We start from the raw sequence: 9602 nt of genomic DNA, 5'->3' as shown, positions 1-9602 counted from the left end.
TCCTCGTGAGAGGAATTTGTCCACGACTTCTCCCCATGCAGCTTCCTGTTTTGGCATCTCGCTTGACAGGCAGATTAGACTTTCTGTGCAAAATAGTTGTAGGTACAAGTCTTGTGTATGTACTTTGGATTAATATGGAGTGATGTATGTGTTTAAAGATGTGTACCTTCTAAACCCTGCAAACTCCTGTGGTGAGGGCTGTGTTGCTTAGGGTAAAGATTAACAGAGAGCTTACGGCAACGTTACACCTCCTACAGGTGCATGTGACACATACCTGACGCCTAACAACAACGATCAGGAAATAATGTGCCACTTATGACACGATTAGGGTGTGTCATTTTTCTGGTCTTGTTCGTAGGTATATATTTTTTTCATGCATTCCCGATTTTCCGTCAAATTGTCAACATGGTAGTTTTACGTAACGTCACATTCCTTACATTGTTGTGGGGCGTCCACTGGTGCCGAGTGGGTGACAGCAAACCCCACAAGTATCCACCCTCGGATGATACAGTCCACTGACTGATGTAACTGTATTTACTTCTCTCTTTCACTTTGTTTTCTGTGTTTTCTTTTCTCACTCGCCTCTTTTCTGTTCTCACTCTCCTCTCTCGTTCCCTCCGTCTCCCTTTTTGGCATCCTGTAGATTCTCCTGCTGTCAGCTCTCGTCACATCCTCCAATCTGTTACCCCTCCGATACTAGGGCCAGACTTGAAAGGAAGTCTTAAGAACGAGAGCTTATACACTGTGCCAGATTTTGTTAAATAACTACGAGATGTTGGTGCCAATTCATCGGTAATTGTCCCTTCTGGCACGGTCTGTTGAAAGTCCTGGAAAAGCCTAAGCTCAAGATCACTGCAAGTGTTAATCTTCTTATACTTAAGGTATCAGGTTTTCTTTTGATGTAGCTAAACATGTTGACTCCTATCTCTGTGCAGAAGCAATCCAGACATTGCTATGAGCGAGATGGGGGTTTGTCTACCTCTCTGTTCCAAAACTGTCATGGTTTTGTGGGTTCCTCTCCCAGCATTAATTGTGACACTGAATGGAGCGAAAAACAAGTACAATTAATGGGTAAAATAAAGGAAACAGGAAAATGGGATCCCACTAATTGTTCGTCCTTAGCACAATTTGCGTTGTTTGTGTGCGGTATTATTGGCCTCATTAATTATGTAATGAGTAAAATCCCTCTTCTCAGATTGGTCCAAACACTTCTTGGTTTGTCAGCGAGTTCCTTTCAGGATCAGGTGTTCATCTAAAAGTGTGAATGATTTAGTGTCTAATTAGTTTTCCTGACCTGAGGGCTGTACTCTTTTGTATATGTTTTAGTTTGGTGTAACGCAGTCGCAGCGAGACAGCATGCTTATCCGTGGCACCCGTGATGACCACACAAATTTGTTCATGAGGGAATTAGCCTCAAGGAGTCAGGTGGCCTAGCCCAATAAAGTGCACCCTTTTGGGTCTGTGCTCCTTGGCATGCTGTGCCCCCTCGAGCGCTCAGGTGAGCCCCGGTGATCAATCACGGGTGCTTTTGTCAGGTGAGATTCTCCCATCAGTCCGTCATTCAAGCGGGGCCTCAGGTGGTGGGTGATGGGGCAGAGGCTGTGGGATCAGGGCGAGCTCCCACATGTATAACAACACTGATCCCACACACAGGTGGAGATTTGTCATGGGCTGGTAGGAGCTCATCTATGATTGAATATGGTGTTTGAACAAGCCACACAAACACTATTAAAGTAAACTCAAACACCCAGACGCAAACTACTTTCTTACTTTCTCATACTGCAATCAAAAACAAATGTCTGCCTGCCTTGAGGGACTTTTTAAACACGACTCCTAGAAGATTTACGAGAGAGTTTAGAACTTAATTGTGCGGGTTTGTTATTGGAAGAAGACAGGTGGGGACTGAGCCGAGGCATGTTTTATCAGTTGGATGTGTGTCTTTCAGTGTATCTGAAGGTACTGCCATTAAGGAACCCATGTTTGTACTGTAATTCTTCCTTTGATTTAAATGTGTCTCATCTCTGGCAGGCTGCGTGGTGAAGGCTTCCGCTGTAACTTCTCACTGCTGAGAAAGAGGCTGGAGGTGATTAGTGTGAAAGCAGAAGGTGTCACGATCCATGTCAAAAGGTCAACACTGAAAAGAGCTATAAAGGTAAGCTGATGTGTTTGTTTGTTTGTTTATTTATTTTTTAGTAATTTCAACTTTATTTTTGGGTTTTTATTTTGGTATCTTGGTATCTGTCTAGATGCACAGATCGATGTAATTCTGAGTCATTTGTTTCCCATTATTGAAAAATTTAAATATGGCCCCTAACAACCCAGTATGGGTCTGCGATCGCATGTTGGGAACTTAATAGTAGACCCCTTAAACCTCTATCGACTAAAAAATCAAATAAATACGTTAAGTACCAACAGACTCTAAAATATTTTCTCAAAAGCAAAATTTACTTCTTATTTCTTTATTGACTATATTTGTATTTATTAATAATTTGTTTCATTGTTGGATCAAAATTTAAGTCTGATTATTAATTTATTTAGAGTAATTTTAGGAATTCTCCCCGATTTCTTGAAATGAAGTCAGTAAATGGAACGCTCTGTGTCCTAATGATTAAAACACCAACATGCATCCTCATCAGTGTGTTCTCTATTGTATTGAACCTGTACAGTAGCAAGGTTTTGTCTGGTGAAAAGTGAAGACGCGTGTGGCCCACACACACACACACACACACACACACACATTATGGTCTTCATATTCTAAGCCAACTTCGGTCAAACTACGCTGAGAGAGATCCCATTGCAGAGCTCAAATGACGCTGGGTGGGTAGAGTGGCATCAGTCAAACCCACAATCTGCCCTAGGGTCACGCCAAAGCTGGCACTTAAAGTTTTTAATGCACAGACAGCACCCGCATTATCTAGGTAATGACGGAATTATATCCGTGACTCACTTTGTATTTACATGTAAACACAATAAATGATTGGCTGAGAAAAAAAAAAGAACTTTCCAAGGAAATGCATCTATCAGCCCGAAGGAGAGAGTGAGAAAGAAAAAGAAAGGTGGAGATGGACATAAACTCCAGGAAAGTGGAGGTTTGGATGATTGTAATTACAACTCTTTATAAAATGCTCAATACTGTCATTATCTTTGAGTCATATGTTCATGCAAGAAAGAGGGTTGTTTAAAGGGATGTGTCATCGGTGTCTGAGGTTGAAATAAGTTGGACAGATTTACACTGAGAGAGAATGAGATCCACAGACTGGCCTTTCGAACAGCCACAGACAATAAACAAGTGCAGCACATCCAGGAGGACGTAATGGATTATTGTAACTGCTGGCTGTTTTATTCCTGTATAAAGAGATGTCTATGTTTTTAAGAGTTGTTTATGAACACGAGGGGACGTGTTTAAAATAATTTTGTTATCGTATGAGTGCGTGCTCACGTAGGTGTGTGTGGATGTGTCCTTGTGAATTCAGGCTGAAGGCCAAAGTGCATATCCTCTAATACTGAGACGCTGTAAGTTGGAGCGCAGCGACTATAGGTCTCTGTGTTGTGGTGAGTGCGTATAAACTCTGTGGTTGTTCTGTTTTCTTATTCTGGTCTGAGAGCGAATGTCTGAAAAGTTCATATTTTCAATGGCAACACTGAAGAACCATAAATTCACAGGATGCTGTATTTTTATACTGCGCACATAATGAAAGTTCCAGAGACAAAACAGTCCCATTGAGGGGTGGGGTGTTCTGGAGGAAAGCATTGTGAACAGCATGGCCTGATTTGCGGTTTCGGGGACATCGGAGAAGGGTGCAACTGTACTGGACATATAGCCATTGGGCAAACAAAAAAAAATCTTTTCTTTGCTCTACACTAAAAAAAGCCTTCTAGCAAACAGCGTTAGGTTGTGTCAGCTTTTCCACGTGAAATCCATCCGAGCAGGGCCTGAATATTCTCAAGCAAAATGGCTCCAAGTTCAATTACACATTACAAGCCGCACGACAGTTTCCATTGTGTAATACTCAATCTAACAAGACTCCACTAAAACGTCCAGACACCCCTGTTCATATTGGAGTCAGTGTGCCGAGACAGGAGTGGGGGGGCATGACAAGAGGCCCTCTTAACTACTCTATTATAGTCATACATACCTGTAAAGAAACAGATACCTGAGAGCCAGAGCTAAGCAGCTAGAGGCTACTGGCTAACACCCGTAGTACTGTGTTGTACTCAGTGGTTGTCAAACCCTGATAGTTCTTGTGCTTTTTTTTGTTAATTGTGGGCGCCTGAGACTTGTGGAGATTGTTCAGTAGTTCTTGGCCTTAAGGCTCAGTTCCTGTAAGAAAATACTTAAAAGCCTTCCTTCCATTCATGTCACTCCATGACATGGTTGCACCAAACTGTACGCAGATCTCGTACAAGATCTTGATGAATCTCATGAAGTCATCACTGATACAGTAAATGTTCTAGGCTTTCCAGCTAGCTAGCTTGGGTTGTTCCAGGGTGTAATTCACAGCTCATCCGTGTAACCACCTTCCCTTTGGTGGCAAAGAGAGGAAAAACAGAAGCCCCCTATTTTTTTTTCCGATTGCCTTGGTGGTGGGAATGTTGGAACCAACTCTGTTAAAACTTGAAAACATTTCCTCTTCAAACCACCATGACTGAGTAGATTAGGCCCCATCCGCGACAAGACAATTTAATTTCCCAGAGATATTTGGGATTTTAAATTCAGACACAATACCCACTGATGCACTGAGCCCCTTATTGGCTGCTTTTTTCTTAATTGCTGTTTTAAAAAAAGAAGGTAAATGAGTCATTCAGTAATATATGTTAAGATGCTTACCAAATACATTGATGTCAGGCTTAATTATCCTCGCAGATGAGTCTTTTCTTGTGTCTACACCCATTAAAACCCAGGGAATAGAATCAGAGAAACACACGCTCCTGTGTATGAGGTTCAGCCTTTGTAGAAACCATGTCATTGATGACACATGGCTATATACATATTTCATTGAGACATGCATATTTTACTGTGTAATCCTTGGCACACCACTGCTTTGTTCACAGTATGTAGAGGAGCCAGAGAGTGTAAGGTTTTCTTTTTGTGGATCACATTGTATCAGCGAGAGAAAAATGGAGAAACATCTGAGAGGCTGTCAGACTGTAGTCTTTGATAAAGCACAGATGTGTCTGCATCCTCTCGTTATTGTCGTTTTGGTCATTATTAATATTAGGGCTGGCAAACAATTTAAATTGAATCAGATTACAGCAATGCAGCTATGGAGTATCCATAGTTAATCCTGATTAATCAGGTTAAATCCACAGTCCTATGTATACACCGCATACTCCAGAATGACAAAATACTTTTTCCTCTATATTGCTGAAGCAGAAAGACAAAAAACAGCAGATAGAAGTATGTGTTTCAAACTTCATTTGGGACCAATACAAGTGATTGAATTGTTTAATATGGAAAAATATACAAAAGTTTGGGATTTTAATCCTCACTAAAATACGTAGTGTCTTTCAAAACTTCAGCTCGTCCTTAATAATATTATTCACCCGACAGATGCTATCCTATCCACTTGAAGCTTTCACAAATGCAAGACACTTTGGTGAAACAAAAACTCTTTCCTACAGTGTGTTTAAATGCCAAAGTTTGTATTGACTGTATATTAGAGCACCGATAAGTGAATGGACGGTGGAATTATTGGATATAGAGTAGGTGTCATTTTGCCCATGTATTAAAATGTGTGTATTCATTGTATAAATTAATGATTGCAATTAATCTATACAAGTATTTTTTTATAAGTTGAATAGATACTGGCTCTGTTCTTTGAGTTCAAACTGCTACCAATTGTTCCCATTGTTCAGTTTTATTCAGTTGTCTTTTGAAGATTTGAGGCAAAAAGAAATGGACCTTGTAAAAGAACAAGCCATAGCAAAAAGTGAGAGGCTGCCTCAGACTGTACACAAGCAAAATCTGCTTGTGTAGCAAAGGGGATTGTATGTGGTAATTTCCCGGGCTCTGTCTCTGTGCACAGCTTTGTGGCTGAAGGGATTATTGTGCTGTGCCAGAGAAATGCTAATGTATGTGTTCACAAGAGACAAAACATCCAGACACAATTAAAAGCACAAACAAGTGTCAGCCAGTGTTTGTGTTAATAAGCGGGTTTTGGTGCAGAGGGAATGAGAGACTGAAAGACAGTGGAGAGAGACAGCCAGTGTGGTCACACAAACACGTGTTGCCTGCACTCAGTGGAGCAAAGAGTGTCAGCACTTATCTGTGGAATCCAACTGGAAACAAAGAGGGGAGTTTTGTGGCTACTGGGATAAATATCAACTTTACAGACCTCCACACACACATAAACACGCAGACACATATGACGACCTAAAGTGATTCTCCCCAGGACCTCATTCCACTCGAACAGTACCAGGCATTGGGCCACGGCAGAGTTCACAGATGTAACTTCAACCGTATCATTCACATCTAATAGCCCTGCGTGCTCTGGCTACTCATGCGACCAGTCGTTGATCATTGTGTTATGTTAGGTGCCTCTGGTCTCGGTTGTCCCAGCTTTGGCCCCGTTCACCCACGCAGGCAGCGAAGACAGAATTCACTAAAACATAACCCCAAACACTGGTCGAAAAACGCCTGAGGTCAGAGTCTGCTTCGGTGGAAACTTGAGAATGAGGACAAGTTGATACAAGAATAACATCATTCTGGGTCGAAGAAATGACTGACAGGGAGGGGAGATGGAATCAGCTCATCTTTGTGGCTTAATTAGCACTTAGAAGTCGAGTCTTTGATGCTTACATATGCCTGACATCTTTCACTGTGTTCACGTTCATTTGCAAACCGTGCGTATTGTTGTAAAATACAGATCAGCACATGTCTGTGTAGACACATGTAGACATGCACACAGGAGATTTACAGGCACGATCTTTAGCAGTGACTGACTGACCAGTGTCACTGCTGTCTGTTTCTAATGAGGCTGGGATTTCATCCTCGATGACACTTTCTCTGTTGATCCTAGATGAATACAGCCTAATGGGTGTTTCTCTACAGCAGAAAAAATGCCTTTAATGTATTAAAATACACATTTTCAGCTCATTTTCTGGTAATTAGTGCACGTGTTTGCTGTCTGATCACCTGCTATATAAACATGGCACAACACAAATCCAGATAAGATTCCTCTCTTTCTCTTCACTCTTGCGCTCTGATTCGGGGGTGGATCACATATCATGTTTGTCTGTTGCCAAAACACAGAGTCTCAAGCTCAAACTATTCCAAGACTACAGCTTGAGATGGTGCTGCCTATCCATCTGTCACCGTACAAAGAGTTCTCTTCCCCTGTTTAAGTTGCTCAGGCTCAACATCAGACGTGACACCCGAGCGTGTATTTTCACTTGTGTACCTGGTGTAGTACTGCACACAGCCTTTAAGTTAGAAGAGAGTGTATAGAGAAAGGTGTCACTGTAAATGGCCCTGTATTTGTTCAGTGGTTAAGCACACTGTTGTGATCAGCTTATATTCACAGCATGTAATTAAAAGACAGACAGTCAGATCTTTAGAGCATGTAGTCACATGTTCTAGACAGTGACTCCCAAGCTCTGTGCCGTGGCACAGAAAGAGATCATGAGGTGTACTGTGGGTAATGATCCCTTTATTTGGTCTGAAAACTATTATTTATTTGCTGCAAATAATTTGCTTAATTTGTCAATCCAAAAGTGACGGGCAGAGTAATTTAATATCCGAAAAAGAGAGAAGGACTCTGTTAAAGAAGTTTCCTGTGTGTTCTTGTGTCTTTCTTCAATTCCTGCGAGTATATCAAGATTGTGTTCAACTAAACAGGCCAGGATCTAATATTAAATAAGGACATTCTGAGTAAATTGAAATAAAACATCATTGTATTATATATATATATATATATGGTAAATCTTTTTTGTCTGGTGGTGTGCTCTGGCTCAGAAAACTGATTTACACTCCATCTGTGTCTCCACCTGTGTTTAGAGTTTTTGTCCTTCATCGTCACTCCGCTCTCTACCATTCTCAAGAACACTGAGTTCCTCCTCTCAAGGTCAAAATTTCTCCACTATTACACAGTGCCGTCGATGTCTGGAGACTTACAAATCATAAGTATTGATCAGAGCAGGGATCACACTCTGGTGTAGGGCAGACACTAAAATCTTAGCTACTTAGGCTTAATGGCTCACATTAAAAGCAATTATGCACACAAAATAGGACAGTATGACTGTATGCATATTGTACCTCTCCATTTATCTTTTTTTCAGTGTTAGTTTGAGCTTTAATCCATACAATTTGGATAATGAATCAAGGCCTTGCTTGGTAATGACTGCTGCAGGTGGAATAGTTGTTATTGGCTGAGTGACCTCTCATCAGCTCGGCACTCTGTGGCCTTGTAATGAAAACTTCTCTAGTCAATGACATAATGTACATGAGATTTTTATATGTGAGTGTCAATACTCCTGTATTTACTAATGATACGGTGAACGCCGACTGGTGACCCGCTAATGAAGTCGGTGCATTTGTGAGAGAGTCAACGGGTCAAGGACAGAGGAGACGTTACTGTTGTCCTCTGTCAGCCTGACAGCGGTTAAACGAAAATCGGTTATTTGATGCAATCTGTTCATACTGTAAATTTAGAAATAAAAATGTGCATTAAATGTGCATTATTTAATAATTAATTTAAATGTAATATTTTGTATACTTCAATTTATAATAAGTACTGCCGTATGAAAAAAGACCATTTATTTATAAACAAACAAACCTTTCCTGTACTCTTACAAAGCGATACTTCAGAATCATGGTACTGTATAATAGTGATAAGAAAATCCTACCTCTTACCCTGACAACTGTCTTTGGTTGCAACATGTGATGATGCCAGTGCCAATCCTGTATTTATTGACATTCAACAGACTTAAGTATTTTAAAATGAACGTGTTATTTTGATTTTGATTATTGCTTTAATTTGAAAGCTATACATAGCGAACAGTCATTCGTGAATATATTTAACTTCACAACCAGTGACAAATAACATCATCAGCGTACCAGTGAAACAGCCAGAGTGTATTTTAAGTCACTCTACTACACAGAAAAAGAGCGAGGTGATAAGAATTTCTATATTTTTAACTGAAAACATTTAGCATTAAACTCAACACAGATGGCAAATTAAGTTAAATTATCACAGACTTCTCACTATCGTTGCAAAGACTTTACATGGCGGCCCATTTTAACTAGCTTTCTGGGGAAATGATATCTGGGAAAATGTACATGTGTGTTTGGCACAGAACACTTAAGCCAACAGCCGTGGTAGAGGATACACACGTGAGCTTTTTCACAAAACTTATGTCATCAAACTCTTTCATTATCTAATGTTAACACTCGGGGGATCAACATTGCCAAGATGGGGAGCTCTAATTGCTTTTATTGGTTTATTGTGTGAGAGAAGAAGCTCTTTGATGTATTTAGAGGAGCAACCTAATGAATCATTGAATACTGAAACAGTCTATCCTGGGAGCAGATCTCAAAGGGACTGGTGGTGGGGGTGGGACTGTGTGTGTGCGCATCTGTGTAAGAGGCAGTTGTGTTGTTGTGG

The 9602-nt window shown here is 40.7% G+C and overlaps 1 long non-coding RNA gene across 2 annotated transcripts in view; it reads left to right on the top strand.

Annotated features, from left to right (window-relative positions):
• Positions 1-9602, top strand: part of LOC103378990 (uncharacterized) — a 189645-nt gene that overhangs the window by 70722 nt on the left and 109321 nt on the right. For both annotated transcript variants that reach the window (XR_003049713.1, XR_003049712.1), the window contains exon 4: positions 2029-2152. This is a non-coding gene — a long non-coding RNA (uncharacterized LOC103378990). The remainder of the gene's footprint in view (positions 1-2028; positions 2153-9602) is intronic.

This window comes from Cynoglossus semilaevis, chromosome 5, assembly GCF_000523025.1.
Source record: "Cynoglossus semilaevis isolate Cse_v1.0 chromosome 5, Cse_v1.0, whole genome shotgun sequence".
Taxonomy (NCBI): domain Eukaryota; kingdom Metazoa; phylum Chordata; class Actinopteri; order Pleuronectiformes; family Cynoglossidae; genus Cynoglossus; species Cynoglossus semilaevis.
This window is presented reverse-complemented; position numbering and strand designations above follow the sequence as displayed.